Genomic DNA, 16,773 nt, shown 5'->3' with positions numbered 1-16,773 from the left:
TTGTTCAGCGGACATTGTGTGAATCAGGCATTCATGGCCGAAAAGAAACCACTACTAAAGGACACAAATAATAAGAAGAGACTTGCTTGGGCCAATCTCTCCTTTTGTCTGATGAGTGCAAATGTGAGACGCAGAGTAGGTGAACGGATGATCTCTGCATGTGTGGTTCCCACCATGAAGCATGGAGGAGATGTGATGGTGTGGGGGTGCTTTGTTGGTGACACTGTCTGTGATTTAGGCACACTTAACCAGCATGGCTACCACAGCATTCTTCAGCAATACACCATCCCATCTGGTTTGCGCTTAGTGGGACAATCATTTGTTTTTCAACAGGACAATGACCCAAAACACACCCCCAGGCTGTGTAAGGCTGCGTAAGTGATGGGGTGCTGCATCAGATGACCTGGCCTCCACAATCACCAGATGTTAACCCATTCGAGATGGTTTGGGATGAGTTGGACCGCAGAGTTAAGGAAAAGCAGACAAGTGCTCAGCATATGTGGAAACTCCTTCAAAACTGTTGGAAAAGCATTGTAGGTGAAGCTGGTTGAGAGAATGCCAAGCGTGTGCAAAGCTGTCATCAAGGGAAAGGGTGGCTACTTTGAAGAATCTGAGATATAAAATATATTTTGATTTGTTTAACACTTTTTTGGTTACTACATGATTCCATGTGTTATTTCATAGTTTTGATSTCTTCATTATTATTATACAGTGTAGAAAATAGTAAAAATATAGAAAAACCTTTGAATGAGTAGGTGTGTCCAAACTTTTAACTGGTACTGTATATGTACAGTATGTGTGTGTNTGTGTGTACAATACAGTTTGTTCAATCAATTAAAACAAAGCATACTAACAATTGAACATGGTAGATTCAGTGTACAGTAATACGTTTGTTTTTGTGTGTGTGCATGTGTGTGCATGAGAGTTAGGCTATATGGAGGAGACTACTGTGCAGTTCACAAAAAAGTTATTAAATTCACATAAAATAACATAAAGGTTCACTATAGGTCTTACTTCCAACATTGAATTGAGACAGGAGAGCTGTAGAATACTTTTTCTTGTTCAACAGATGATGATTTTCCATGTTGACTTTATATTGTTTGCATATTCTTGTAATTTGCTAGTAAAGCATATTCTTGTGGATATCCTTAGTAGATGGGTAACTGTGTTGTTATACTATACTGAACAAAAATATAAACACAGCATGCATAATTTCAACGATTTTACTGAGCTACAGATCATATAAAGAAATTAGTCAATTGAAATAACTTCATTAGGCCCTAATCTATAGATTTCACATGACTGGTCAGGGGCGCAGCCATGGGTGAGCCTGGGAGGGCATAGTCCCACCCACTGGGGAGCCAGGCCCAGCCAATCAGAGTTTTTCCCCACAAAAGGGTTTTATTACAGACAGAAATATTCCTCAGTTTCATCAGCTGTCCGGGTGGCTGGTCTCAGAAGAAGGTGAATGAAGAAGCCGGTGTGGATGTCCTGGGCTGGCATGGTTACACCTGGTCTGCGGTTGTAAGACAGGTTGGACGTACTACTAAATTATCTAAAACGACATTGCAGGCGGCTTTTGGTAGAGAAATTAACATTTAATTCTCTGGCAACAGCTCTGGTGGATATTCCTACAGTCAGCATGCCAATTGCACGCTCCCTAAGAACTCTGTGGCATTGTGTTGTCTTACAAAACTGCAAAAAAAATGGTATTTTATTTCACCTTTATTTAACCAGGTAGGCCAGGTGAGAACAAGTTCTCATTTACAACTGCAACCTGGCCAAGATGAAGCAAAGCAGTGCGACACAAACAACAACACAGAGTTACACATGGAATAAACAAACGTACAGTCAATAACACAATAGAAAAAGTCTATATACAGTGTGTGCAAATGGTGTGAGGAGGTAAGGCAATAAATAGGCAATAGTAGCGAAGTAATTACAATTTAGCAAATTAATGAGTGATAGATGTGCAGATGATGATGTGCAAGTAGAAATACTGGTGTGCAAAAGAGCAAAAAAGCAAATAAAATCAGTATGAGGATGAGGTAGGTAGATTGGATGGGCTATTTACAGATGGGCTGTGTACAGCTGCAGCGATTTTAAAGTGGCCTTTTATTGTCCCCAGCACAAGGTGCACCTGTGTAATGATCATGCTGTTTAATAATATCTTCTTGATATGCCACACCGGTCAGGTGTATGGATTATTTTAGCAAAGGAGAAATGGTCACTAACAGGGATGTAAACAAATTTTATTTCAGCTCATGAAACATGAGACCAACACTTTACATGATGCGTTTACATTTTTGTTTAGTTTATTTTGAATTGGTAGAATTCAAGGGGGGTAGAATTTTTGAGAAACTTTTTTTACTGAGGATTTTTGGAGACAGATTGTAAACCATGGTTTCCAGAACCCATCTGCTGCTCTCTTATGAAGTCTGAATAAGGGAAAGCAGTGGTGAAATATAGAATTGAAGGATGTGAGAAAAGTCTGGTAAGCAGACTCCACAGTAAATGATTATAAAAATGTTCCCATTAAATATCAATCAACATTTTAAAGTCTTCAGTATTACTTTTGTTAAACATTCTACATTTAATGCTACTATCCATTCCCATCTGTTCATTTCCAAATTTTCTAGCTGACAAAGAGAAGTGGAATATTGGAAATTGGTCATAAATGTCAGTATAAAGTGTACCTGTTTTTGCCACATTATTCAATTAAATCAGTAAAAATATTACTAATAAGGATGACCGATGAACTGGTCACTTTGTGGGCTTGTAGTTGAGGAGATATAGATAGCTGGTGTATAAAGTATTCAAAAAGTCCGATGTCAGGAAGCCCTTTTTACATCAGTCGATGTCACAAAGTGCTATACAGAAACCCAGCCTAAAACCCCAAACAGCAAGCAATGCAGATGTAGAAACATGGTGGCTTGGAAAAACTCCATAGATAGGCAGGAACCTAGGAAGAAACCAGGCTCTGAGGGATGGCCAGTCCTCTTCTGGCTGAGCTGGGTTGAGAATATAAATGGCCAATATGTTCAAACGTTCATAGATGACCAGCAGGGTAAAATAATAATAATATTATTATGATTGTAGAGGGTGCAACAGGTCAGCACCTCAAATTCAATCTTGATGCAAGGGCATCATTAAAACTACCAATGTCGGTATCGGGTGCCCTATAAACACATCCAATTCTAACTTTTTTACCACCGTAAAATGTACAGGAGGGAATTTCTATGAAGGGCGATTCAACGTTAATGTTATGAGTTGTAAGTGCGAGGTCCTCTCTTACAAATAAATGTAAGACTTATGAAAAAAAATGACAACAGACATCCAATGTACCACCACAACCACACAAATGTTATATGATGTTGTTTAGCATCTGGAAGGAGAGTGCTTACTCATAGCCACTCATTTAATACAGATCAGTGAAGCACATATATTTTTTATTCACCCCCTCAGGCATCTCCAAAGAACCACACTGCAGTGATAGAGCTCAAAGATCACCCTATCTCTGGATTTAATTTTGGGGCGGCAGGGTAGCCTAGTGGCTAGAGTGTTGGGCTAGTAACAGAAAGGTTGTAAGTTCAAATCCCCGAGTTGACAAGGTGCAAATCTGTCGTTCTGCCCCTGAACAAGGCAGTTAACCCGCTGTCACTGACAATAATAATTTGTTCTTAACTGACTTGCCTAGTAAAATAAAATAAAAAGTATACTCTGACCTCGGTGTGTAGGGCATTAAACTAGGGCATGTGTAGGCCATTGAAAAACACATAATTCTGAGCATACCAAGAAAAACCAGCCTACAGAGCTTCTAATGCAACCTTACAATCCCCACGATTCTCTCTCATATTTGGTGCTTATAGCAGGATGATGCAATGACCTTTCATCTACATAAAACTTAATCTGCATTTGACACAAAGCGATGAGGTTTTTCGATTATGTTTTATTCCTTTCTGCTTCACTGCTCCTCTCTGCCATTACCTCTGAGAGCAGTCATTATCCCCCCCCCCCCCCCCCGCCCCCCATTTCACCCACACACTAGTGTGAAAGAAGCCTGGGCTACATCTCAAATGTCACCCTATTCCCAATATAGTGTGCTACTCTTGACCAGAGGACCTGGTCCTCTGTAGTACACTTATAGGGAATAGTATTACTTTTGAGACGCGGACCTAAAGGACTTATGAAGGATCGGCATGATGTCAACTATACCCATTATTCTCCATGAGTCACATTGAGTATGAATTATGTTTGCCTTCCTAGACATTTATTTAGGAAAGACTACGTTGTTTAATGAACTGTTAGGCATTGACATATGGAATATGATCATTCAGATTTGTACTGTAATGGATGGTACAGTGTGTGTGTGTGAGTATTCCATACATTGCATAAATACAGTTCATTCTGAACCCAGCATCTWAAGTAAAGCTATTGTGATATTTATTCCGAAATCTTCTAACCAGTATTTCTACATTTCTCTATGGCACTTCGACCTCTTAAAACTCTTCGACTGTTCTTCAATGTTCTTAATCTGGGAAAAATTCTAAGGTTTATCAAGTGAAGACATGTGAAAACTCCATTCAACTTCATGAAGCAGATAGTGCTCAAATTAGAAAATTCAGTGTAATCTAACAATGAGATCACTGTGTTTAATCTAGTGGCCGATTTACAGTATGTGCATGGAGGAATAAGAAAGGCTTACCTCAAAGGATACTGTAGGTTTAATGATTTCAGCTTTCTACCATGGATTACAAATTTCATTTGGAGTATGTTGTCATTCTATTTCTATGGACGTTGTACGTCATACATTTTTTCAATGTTTAAATATCAGAGCACTTGGCTGATATATCCATGGCATCAGGCAAGTAGGCAGCAATCATCATTTGAATGACTAATCCCACGGCATATTATTTCTAATGAAAACACATAAACAACAATGAAAATGGCAGTGGAGAATAAGCAGTGTGTTGTTGCCAGCAGGCTGGGTGTCTCAGAAACACAAAATATGGCAGGCCTGGTGGTTGCCACTACCACATCCCAGAGATAAGGGAACCATGGCAACAGTGATGCACAAGGACCGGATGATGGGAACAAGGCAGAGAAAAGGCAAAACCCTTAGACTAACACAGGAGAAGCTCAGCTCTGAGAAGAAACCACACTGGTTGTTTATCATGCTCATTTCCAAGAACAAAACAAATGGATTTGTTCCTACCCAATGGGCACACACTGGTTGAATCAACGTTGATTCCACAGAATTATGTGAAACCAACGTGMAATTGTCGCTGAATGGCGCCGATAGATAGGGCAGCCGTGCTTCTAGCCACTAGGCAACTTTGCAGTATTTTATTTTTTTATATGTTATTTCTTACATTATTAGGCCAGACATTTTTTTGTGTTATTACATACAGCCGGGAATAACTTTTGGATATCAGAGCAACGGTAACTCACCAGCATTACCAGCATTTTGACCAGGAATATGCGACTTTCCTGAATCAGATCCTTTGTACGTAACCCCCATTGAAATGATTCCAGAGGCTGACCCAGAACATCATCCGCGGAGAAAAGGTACTCGGAGTGGACTTCTAGACCGACTCAGGAGGCACACACACCACACACCGGTTCCGAGTATATTACTCGCTAATGTTCAGTCTCTGGATAATAAAGTTGAAGAGCTGAGTGCGAGGATTTCCTTCCAGAGAGACATCAGGGATTTCTGTTTCACAGAAATATTTCTCTCTTGGGATTTACTGTCCGAGTCTGTACAGCCAGTTGGGTTCTCAGTTCATCGCACAAACAGGAATAAATCTCTCCGTGAAGAAGAAGAAAGGGGTGAATGTTTCAGGATTAACTACTCATGGTGTGATTGTGATAACATACAGGAACTCAAGTCCTTTTGTTCATCCAACATAGAATACCTCACAATCAAACGCCGACCTTATRACCTCCCAAGAGAATTCTCTTCAGTTATAGTCACAGCCGTGTATATTCCCCCTCAAGCCGATACAACGACGGCCCTCAAAGAACGTCCCTGGACTTTATGCAAACTGGAAACCACATATACTGAGGCCGCATTTATTGTAGCTGGGGATTTTAACAAAACAAATTTGAGGAAAGTGCTGCCGAGGTTCCATCAGCACAACAATTGTAGTACTCGCACTGCTAAAACACTCGACCACTGCTACTCCAACTTCCGGGATGCCTACAAGGCCCTCCTCCACCCTTCATTCGGAAAATCTGACTATGACTCRCTTTTTCTCCTCCCTTCCTACAGGCAGAAACTCACTATTCAAAGCTGGTCTGACCAAATTGTTTTGATCACGCTGACTGAGATATGTTCCGGGTAGCCTCCGAGAATAACATTGACGAATATACTGATACGGTGACTGAGTTTATCAGGAAGTGTATAGGAGATGTTGTACCCACTGTAACTATTTAAACCTACCCTAACCAGAAACTGTGGAAAACTGAAGGCACGAACCACCGCATTTAACCATGGCAAGGTGACTGGGAATATGGCAGAATACAAACAGTGTAGTTATTTCCTCCATAAGGCAATCAAACAGGCAAAACGTCAATATAGAGACAAAGTGGAGTCSCAATTCAACGGCTCAGACACGAGACGTATGTGGCAGGGTCTACAGACAATCACTGACTAAAAAAGGAGCACACAACCTCTTACTCAACATCAACAAAACAAAGGCGATGATCTTGGACTTCAGGAAACWGCAGAGGGAGCAACCCCCTATCCACATCATAGGTCCACCCACACAGACAGCGTGGTGAAGAAGGCACAACAGCACCTCTTCAACCTCAGGAGGCTGAAGAAATGTGTCTTGGCACCTAAAACCCTCATAAACGTTTACAGATGCACAATTGAGAGCATCCTGTCGGGCTGTATCACCGCCTGGTATGTCAACTGCACCGCCTGCAACCGCAGGGAACTCCAGAGGGTGGTACGGTCTGCCCAACGCATCACCGGGGGCAAACTACCTGCCCTCCAGGACATCTACAGCACCCGATGTCACAGAAAGGCCAAAAAGATCATCAAGGACAACAACCACCCGAGCCACTGCCTTTTCATCCCACTATCATCCAGCAGGTTAGGTCAGTACAGGTGCCTCAATGCTGGGACCGAGAGACTGAAAAACAGCTTCAATCTCAAGGCCATCAGACTGTTAAATAGCCATCAGTAGCACATTAGAGGCTGCTTCCTATATACATAGACTTGAAATCATTGGCCACTTTAATAATCGTTCCACTAGTCACTTTAATAATGTTTACATATTTTGCATTACTCATCTCATTTGTATATACTGTATTCTATTCTACAGTATCTTAGTCTATGCCGCTCTGACATTGCTTGTCAATATATGTATATATTCTTAATTCCATTCATTTACTTCGATGTGTGTGTATTGTGTGTATATTGTTGTGAAATTATTAGATATTACTGCACTGTTGGAGCTMGAAACACAACTATTTCGCTACACCCGCAATAACATCTGCTAAACATGTGTATGTGACCAATAACATTTAATTTAATTTGAATTGATATCTGTGCCCAGTGGGTACTGTGTAGGGTGAAAATCAAGTGATCCATGTCCTAATAAAGGAACACACAACACTAAGCTTTGAGGGTGGTGGTAATGCACACCAAGCAAATAGAAGCAATCACTGGTGGCCTACTTACAGTAAAGTACACTGATTAGATATTGACACCCAACTGGTAAGTGGATGCACTGGTCAGGTGACACTTTGGCTCAGTAGAAATATGAGATTGTGAATTGGGATGACCAAAAATTAAAACTAGCACAACTATGAGGCTCACCACAAGTGGGTGGAGTTCAGTAAGGATAATTTTTMGGGGGGGAACAGAGTGAAACAGGAAGGTACTGTACTGTCCAATAAAAATACATTTGCTGTAAAAAAWATATATWTTTTTWAAATAATCTTACAAACTTAAATGTTTTGCCTAAAAAAACATTAAAAGGATTTAGTAAAACATTTTAAAAAACATTAAAACGCTTTTTTCCAACGTTTAGAAAACCCTAACTATGTTTACTACTGCATGGTGTCCGGGGCAAGTGAACAGAGTTTCGGGGATTTGGAGGGATTTCAAGATTACAACATGATTACAGCATGTGGACACTTATGGGAAATGTTGGAACTTAACCGCGAAATCTGGCCAGCAACTATAGAAACATTTTAATGATTGAAACTCAGTGCTAAATTAATGAGAATTAGACTACATGCTTATCCCCAGTGGTGTAGTTCAGATGTTCAATACAAACATGCATATGGGGTTTACACACTCCTATATGAAGAGGAGGATAGATTTTGAAGGGTCTGACCATTGTTACTGAGCATCTTTTTTTTGTGGCATTACTGATATACTCATCAATTTCAATATTTATGTACCACAATTAGAGATTTTAATACTGCAACAAATATAACTTAGTCATTGTATGTAACACAGCATTATCCCCACCCCCAAATGAAATCAAATAGCCACACTTACAGTGAGTCTGTATCCATAGGATCCAGAAAAATCTTCTTTATCAAACACGTTTCCTCAAAAATATGTGCTGCTTCAAACAAAACTGTAATGACCAAACAAGTTCAAATAACATTTGGAAAAAGTATTTTGTGTTTGTATCATGGACTATGTTTTGCAGCTGTCTGTCCATTTGTTATGTGATGGGACAGGAATAGTTGTGGGCTCCACTAGCAGCTGGCAAAAGGTAACATCATGCCAACCTGAGGAAAAAAACACACACAGGGCTTTACTTTCTATAAATAACACTGTTGTTCTCATTTAAGCAACCGGAGCAGAAATAATATTGTAATATTGCAAATCCTTACATGAGAAAGATGTCTGCATGCTTACACTCTTAGAAGGAAAGGTGCTACCTAGAACCATAAAGGCTTCTTTGACTTACCCCTCCGCAAATAACCATTTGGCAAACCTTTTTCTTCGAGTACAGTGCCAGCTGAGAGAGGTAGGACAAGTAGTCAGATATTGGGTGGTATGAGATATGATTTTTAGTGAGACATCGTTCCTAATCTCCATGATAGGGTCTGTCAGGCTGAGTCAGCCGAATGCAACTTCCTAAGGGGCATCACCCCATTTTAACCCGGGACTTGGCACCGAGTTGTGGGCCCTGATACTGATAGCCATTGACGACTGGTCCAGCTGACCTCCTCAATCTGCTCACAGTCTAACCCTCCCATCCCCACCCACCTGTAGGAATACTCCCTTTCTATTAGCAGAGTGCCTATTGTCTAGATTACTCAGCCTGGAATGGGTCCAGGGGTTGGATTGATGATAATACATTTACCGCTGCTCGGAGAGAGAAGGAAATGACCATTAACGGAAGAAAGAATATTGCGTAATAAAATATGAATAAATACTGTTAAAACGTTCTGGGTCACTCGTACAAAGATGTTGGGTTGAAACAAAGAGAAGCAGGCGCCAGAGCAGACTGGTCATCCAATGAAACGGTGATGTATTGATTTGACAATAGTGGCTGAAGCCTGAAAGATATGTAGGGCCTGGGTGTCACGCCCTCTGGGTTCTCTATGGTGTATAGGTCAGAGCGTGACTAAGGGGGTTTCTAGCGTTTCTATTTCTATGTTGGTATTTGTATGGTTCCCAATTAGAGGCAGCTGTTTATCGTTGTCTCTAATTGGGGATCATACTTAAGTTGCCCATTGTTCCCACCTGTGTTGTGGGATATTGTTTTCAGTTAGTGCCTAAGTGCGCTCTGTACTGGACGTTCATTTATTCTTTGTTGTTTTTGTTAAGTTTCACTTTATAATAAAGTATGTGGAACTCTACGCACGCTGCGCCTTGGTCCGCTCCTTTCGACGGACGTGACACTGGGAAGTATTTCTACTAGGCGACAAGCATAATTCATATTTTTAATAAATATCAGTCCAATGAAAATGACCAGTTTGATTAAATCAGATGTGATGAACAAAATCACAAGAAGACAAATCATACCAAAACCACACACTTCATTAGTGCCCCATGTTCACATGCTTCTGACTGGCTCATTCCCATACATCTAGTTCTGTGTAGCCTGTTTTACCCATGCTTGTCATCTGACAGTTTATGGTTCTTTGGTACCCTGCTTTCTAGATCTTCCTGGTCTGGAGAATTGTTGTGTTCCTCCTGACCATCTGCTCTATGGTTGTCTGGCTCTGGGTGTGGGTGTTCTCTGGTCTGCTCCTTTTCCTCTGGACTGTTGGCGCTGGCTCATCCCGTTTAATATGATTTGCAAATAGAAATGATTTTATCGCTGAAGTCTAAAATCAAATTAATAAAATAAAGGATTGTAAACATTGTTTTACAATTTTCACGAAGTCATTTTCAAAAATGTAACACAAACCTGTCTGACGAGAGGTACTCTGTTAACTGGCTTTCAGTGGGGACAGAGACATTGAGAAAGTCCTCCACTAACTTCCCAGGAGACTGGTCTGAATTCAGTGAGGTGTCCCTCTTTGCCTGTAAAAGTAAGGCAAAAGTCTGCTTGCGGCACTCATCATTACAGTATATTTAACTTTGAATAAATGGGTTACAGAAACTTCAAGGCTTCTTACCTTGTTTGCTTCATATGTGAAAGAGCTGAAGGCTCAAAGCTGAGATGGCATGATGGAGGGCTTGCATGAAGCTTTCAGGCTTGGGACCTAATACAGGAAGTTAATTTGACATGATAAACCTACTGTGGGAGAACATCAACAACAAATTAGTACAAAAAGATCTGCTTAATATGTGACCATGCTTCACAACGTTATTTCTTATCTATTTACCTGAAGCAATAAAGGCCATAGTCTGTAGGAGAGTGGCAATAAACCAACACTCTCACAGAGATACAGAATCGGATTGGTGGTGTCAAAATAAAAGTGCCCGTCGCAGTGTGACACCACGCCCTCGTAGGCTGAGACAGGAACCATTTTGGCCAGAAGCAGCGTGACCGGTGGGGGGGAGATTTAGGTGTTGCACAGCAATTTCACAACATGACAGCCGAACAGGAAGAAGGCAAAGAGCTGTGGGGAGAGGTTGTCCAGGGCAACGGGGATCAGGTGCACTGCTGGGTCCTCTGTGGTCTTGTCAGTACTGGCTGGAATACAAACTATAGTGTCAGAGGACATCATTAGTGTACTGTACAAGTCAGCTAACCAGGCATTGAGGCATTCAGTTACTGTTTGATTGAACGTTAGAATGGGCAAAACGAGTGACCTAAGCGACTTTGAGCATGGTGTGATCATCGGTGCCAGTTGCACCATTCTCTGTAAACCCTAGACACTGTTGTGCGTGAAAAGCCCAGGAGACGGGCCATTTCTGAGATACTAGGACCGGCGCACCTGGCACCGATGATCACACCATGCTCAAAGTCGCTTAGGTCACTCGTTTTGCCCATTCTAACGTTCAATCAAACAGTAACTGAATGCCTCGATGCCTGTCTGCCTGCTTTATATAGCAAGCCACAGCCATGTGAATGGGGTGGTGTACCTAATAAATCGGGCCACCGAGTGTATATATAACCTTTGGAAGAGATAGCCATTTACCTGTGTGCAGCCTGTGTGCAGCTCACACTCCCTGGTGTCTGCGTGGCAGTGTGCTGCTATCATGTCCTGCTGCTGCCAGCCCTCTCCACTCAGTCTGTACAGGACTGCCTCCAAAGCTCTGGACACAGCCCTCATCAGCACCACTGACTGCTCTGATGACAGGTTAAAGGTAGGGATTCCGATAAATACAGAAAAAAGACCTGTACACTGCAATTGCCTTGAGCCAACATCTACAATGTTTACAATAGAATGTGATTTCTGCAAGCGTCAGGGAAATTGCCTTTAAAGGTCTATTGCTGTGCGCTGGTCTTAAATCTGCGTTGTATTGAATACTGGTCATAGTATAGCAATGCAATACATTACATTATCTCTGAGACATAGCATTGTGTATGCACATGATTGTACAGTATGAATAKATGTCTTATTGGCCACTGATTGACATCATTCAGTCTTACCTTGTGTTGATTGGAAATGTCCATCCCCGTCTGCATCAGTATTGGTGTATGGATCATTCTGCAAGGCATCATGTTTCAACAGCTCTTTCAACAGACTCAACATGTTGGGTTCCATGTTCTCCAGAACATCCTAATAAAACATAAAACCACTAGTTGCACTGTTCAAAGGACCGATAGGTCTGATATACAGTATGTTTATGTTCTTTTACTTTGCAGATTTGAGGAGGACTATTTCTCACCTGGGTTAAAATACAACTTGAAATCATTTAAAAGACTTAATCTGTGTTAAATTGACCATGGCTGTTGCAATGGAGCCAATTGAAAAGTCCCAAAAGTGCAAACCTTGCTCACTTGGCCTTCCAGGCAGACAAAGTATTTGAAAGATTTCAAATAGTAGTTGAACTCAGGTCCCTTAATTTCTCCCGTCCAATTATGCCATATTTTGCGTACCCTCAGGGCATCTGTCTATTGGCAGATATTTCGGTAGTATTTCGGAACTCTTGGGTGTCCTTGCAGTGCCTGGCCAGCTGGGATGCCAAATGCAGGTTCTGATCCTCCAGTTTGTAGAAAATTATTTTCACGTTGAGTTCCTCCAGCTTAAACTTTCCAGTCATGATTCCTTGGGAAGCATTGGTGGAGAAAGTGGATAATAATATTAACTTGAAATGCCAACGCAAGACTACTGATCATGTCATTGATAGAAATAGCCTCACTTGTACATTATCATGGCTTAGCTGTGTTGTCATCCTAGAGGTGAATTTGCGTATAAAATGGAAAATCGATACCAAAATGGAAATGGCAGAGCAAAATACTCCTGAACCTATTACCCATTGTATTTCCGTGTCTGTGATATGTGGGATATGTGGGTATAATCAAAAACGTTAACTATTCATCTAGTGGGGCAAATAATATTGTACATGACTGTATACAGTTGAAGTCAGAAGTTTACATACACTTAGGTTGGAGTCAATAAAACTCGTTTTTCAACCACTCCACAAATTTCTTGTTAACAAACTATAGTTTTGGAAAGTCGGCAAGGACATCTACTTTGTGCATGACACAAGTCATTTTTCCAACAATTGTTTACAGACAGATTATTTAACTTATAATTCACTGTATCACAATTCCATGGGTCAGAAGTTTACATGCACTAAGTTGACTGTGCCTTTAAACAGCTTGGAAAATTCCAGAAAATGATGTCATGGCTTTAGAAGCTAATTGACCTTGTGAAGATGCTGGAGGAAACAGGTACAAAGTATCTATATCCACAGTAAAACGAGTCCCATATCAATATAACCTGAAAGGCTGATCAGCAAGGAAGAAGCCACTGCTCCAAAACCGCCATAAAAAGCCTGACTACGGTTTGCAACTGCACATGGGGACAAAGATCGTCCTTTTAGGAGAAATGTCCTCTGGTCTGATGAAACAAAAATAGAACTGTTTGGCCATAATGACCATTGTTATGTTTGGAGGAAAAAGGGGGAGGCTTGCAAGCCGAAGAACACCATCCCAATTGTGTAGCACGGGAGTGGCAGCATCATGTTGTGGGGGTGCTTTTCTGCAGGAGGGACTGGTGCACTTCACAAAATAGATGGCATCATGAGGTAGGAAAATTACGTGGATATATTGAAGCAACATCACAAATTATCAGTCAGGAAGTTAAAGCTTGGTCATAAATGGGTCTTCCAAATGGACAATGACTCCAAGCATAGTTCCAGAGCTGTGGCAAAATTGCTTAAGGACAACAAAGACAAGGTATTGGAGTGGCCATCACAAAGCCCTGACCTCAATCCAAAATACACCCAACTTATTGTGGGAAGCTTGTGGAAGGCTACCCGAAAGTTTGACCCAAGGTAAACAATTTAAAGGCAATGCTACCAAATACTAATTGAGTCTATGTAAACTTCTGACCCACTGGGAATGTGATGAAAGAAATGAAAGCTGAAATAAATCATTCTCTCTACTATTATTCTGATATTTCACATTCTTAAAATAAAGTGGTGATCCTAACTGACCTAAGACAGGGAATTTTTACTCTGATTAAATGTCAGGAATTGTGAAAAACTSAGTTTAAATGTATTTGGCTAAGGTGTATGTAAACTTCCGACTTCAACTGTATGTACTGTACCATGCATGGGTGGTTGTGAAATTGCGGTGTAGATGTGGATTAACCCATCATAACTATGAACCTATCATCATTAAGGCAGTGAGTAATTTAACTGAGTTAGTCACCTCCTCCACGGTAGACTGCAGGCACCAGGCCCCCTCTCGCACTCCCCTGCAGCCCTGGCCATTCATGCTGAGACAAAAACAAAAGATAGAAGTCAATAGTTGTAGATAGTGGCTTTTCAGAAGYAGGTTTTCAGAGAGGAGTTTCACTTGCACAGCAAGGTGTCCCTGGTCAGATGGATGGATTTCAAAAACATGTCCTGAAGACTTCTCAGCCATGCTCACTATCAGAATTGAATGGGTAATTCCACTGGACTGCTGATTTTTAAGGGACATGCTGCAGTGGAAATACAATACACTTCAGAGAACCCATTATAGGCCATGATTGAATTCTGACCAGAGAGCTGTTAGTAGAGCCATTCCCTGCTATCTACCAACTCTCAATCATAACTGTGGTAAGATCAGATATCAGATAAATGGCTGGCACACTTCCTGAAAGCTATTAGCCAAGCTAATKAAAGCTAATAGAATAAACCAGTATTGATCGTTTGGTTGCGTCTGGCTGACCATTCTCCACTGTAGATGTATTCCACTGGAGCAGTGGTTCCCAAACTTTTTATAGTCCCGTACCCCTTCAAACATTCAACCTCCAGCTGCGTACCCCCTCTAGCACCAGGGTCAGCGCATTCTCAAATATTGTTTTTTGCCATCATTGTAAGCCTGCCACACACACACTATACGATACATTTATTAAACATAAGAATGAGAGTGAGTTTTAGTCAAAACCCGGCTGGTGAGAACTGACAAAGAGCTCTTATAGGACCAGGGCACAAATAATAATATAATAATAATCAATAATTTAATAAACAAATATTCATAATAAACATTGATAAAAGATACAAGTATTATACATCTAACTTTAGATAAACCTCTCCTTAAAACTTCTTATGGCTGCAATCCCTTTAACGGGATGATATGACAACAGCCAGTGAAAGTGCAGGGTGCCAAATTCAAACAGAAATCTCATAATTAAAATTCCACAAACATACATGTATCTTATACCATTTTAAAGGTAATCTTGTTGTTAATCCCACCAAAGTGTCTGATTTCAAATAGGCTTTACAGCGAAAGCACCACAAACGATTATGTTAGGTCACCGCAAAATCACAGAAAAACAGAGCCATTTTTCCAGCCAAAGACAGGAGTCACAAAAAGCAGAAATAGAGATAAAATGAATCACTAACCTTTGATGATCTTCATCAGATGACACTCATAGGACTTCATGTTACACAATACATATATGTTTTGTTCGATAAAGTTCATATTTATATCCAAAAACCTCAGTTTACATTGGTGCCATGTTCAGAAATGCCTCCAAAATATCCGGAGAAACTGCAGAGAGCCACGTTAAAGATACACTTGTTCTTAACTTCTCTAGGATAGGTGGGACGGTAGCGTCCCACTTGGCCAAAATCCAGAAAAAATGTAGCGCGCCAAATTCAAATATATTACTATAAAAATCAATCTTTCATGATATCACACATGAAAGACACCAAATTAAAGCTACACATGTTGTGAATCCAGCCAACATGTCTGATTTCAAAAAGGATTTACGGGGAAAGCACAGCAAACAATTATGTTAGCTCAGTACATAGCCACAGAAAAACACAGCCATTTTCCCAGCAAAAGATAGTAGTAACAAAAACCAGAAATAGAGATAAAATTCATCACTAACCTTTGAACATCTTCATCAGATGACACTCATGTGACATCATGTTACACAATACATGTATGTTTTGTTCYACAATGTGCATATTTATATCCACAAATCTCGGTTTACATTGGCGCCATGTTCAGAAATGCCTCCAAAATATCAGGAGTAATTACAGAGAGCCACGTCAAATAACAGAAATACTCATCATAAACTTTGATGAAAGATACATGTTTTACATATAATTAAAGATACACTTGTTCTTAATGCAACCGCTGTGTCATTAAAAAAAAAAACTTTCGTAAAAAGCACACCATGCAATAATCTGAGACGGCGCTCAGATTTAACAACATTTCTCCGCCATGTTGGAGTCAACAGAAATACGAAATTACATCATAAATATTCCCTTACCTTTGATTATCTTCATCAGAATGCAGTGCCAGGAATCCTAGTTCCACAATAAATCGTTGTTTTGTTCGATAATGTCCATTACTTATGTCCAATTAGCTAATTTTGCTAGCATGTGTAGTACACGTGTCCAAACACTTGCGCAGATGCAGGCAAACGTTGGACGAAAACTTCAAAAAGTTATATTAAATAAACTGAATAAACTGGTCAAACTTAGTAGAGAATCAATCTTCAGGATGTTGTTATCATTTATATCCAATAACGTTCCAATGAAGCATTTCTTCATGTCTGTATAAGTAATGGAACGCAAGGCGTCAACATGAGGAAAGCGCGTGACCAAGAACTGGCAATCTGCCAGACCACTGACTCATTCCCCTCCCATCCGGTCCCACAACACAGCATAAGCTTCATTCCACGTTCTACTGACTGTTGACATCTAGTGTAAGGCGTATGAAG

The sequence above is a fragment of the Salvelinus sp. IW2-2015 genome, linkage group LG4p (genome assembly GCF_002910315.2).
Source record: "Salvelinus sp. IW2-2015 linkage group LG4p, ASM291031v2, whole genome shotgun sequence".
NCBI lineage: Eukaryota > Metazoa > Chordata > Actinopteri > Salmoniformes > Salmonidae > Salvelinus > Salvelinus sp. IW2-2015.
Note: the sequence above shows the minus strand (reverse complement) of the source record.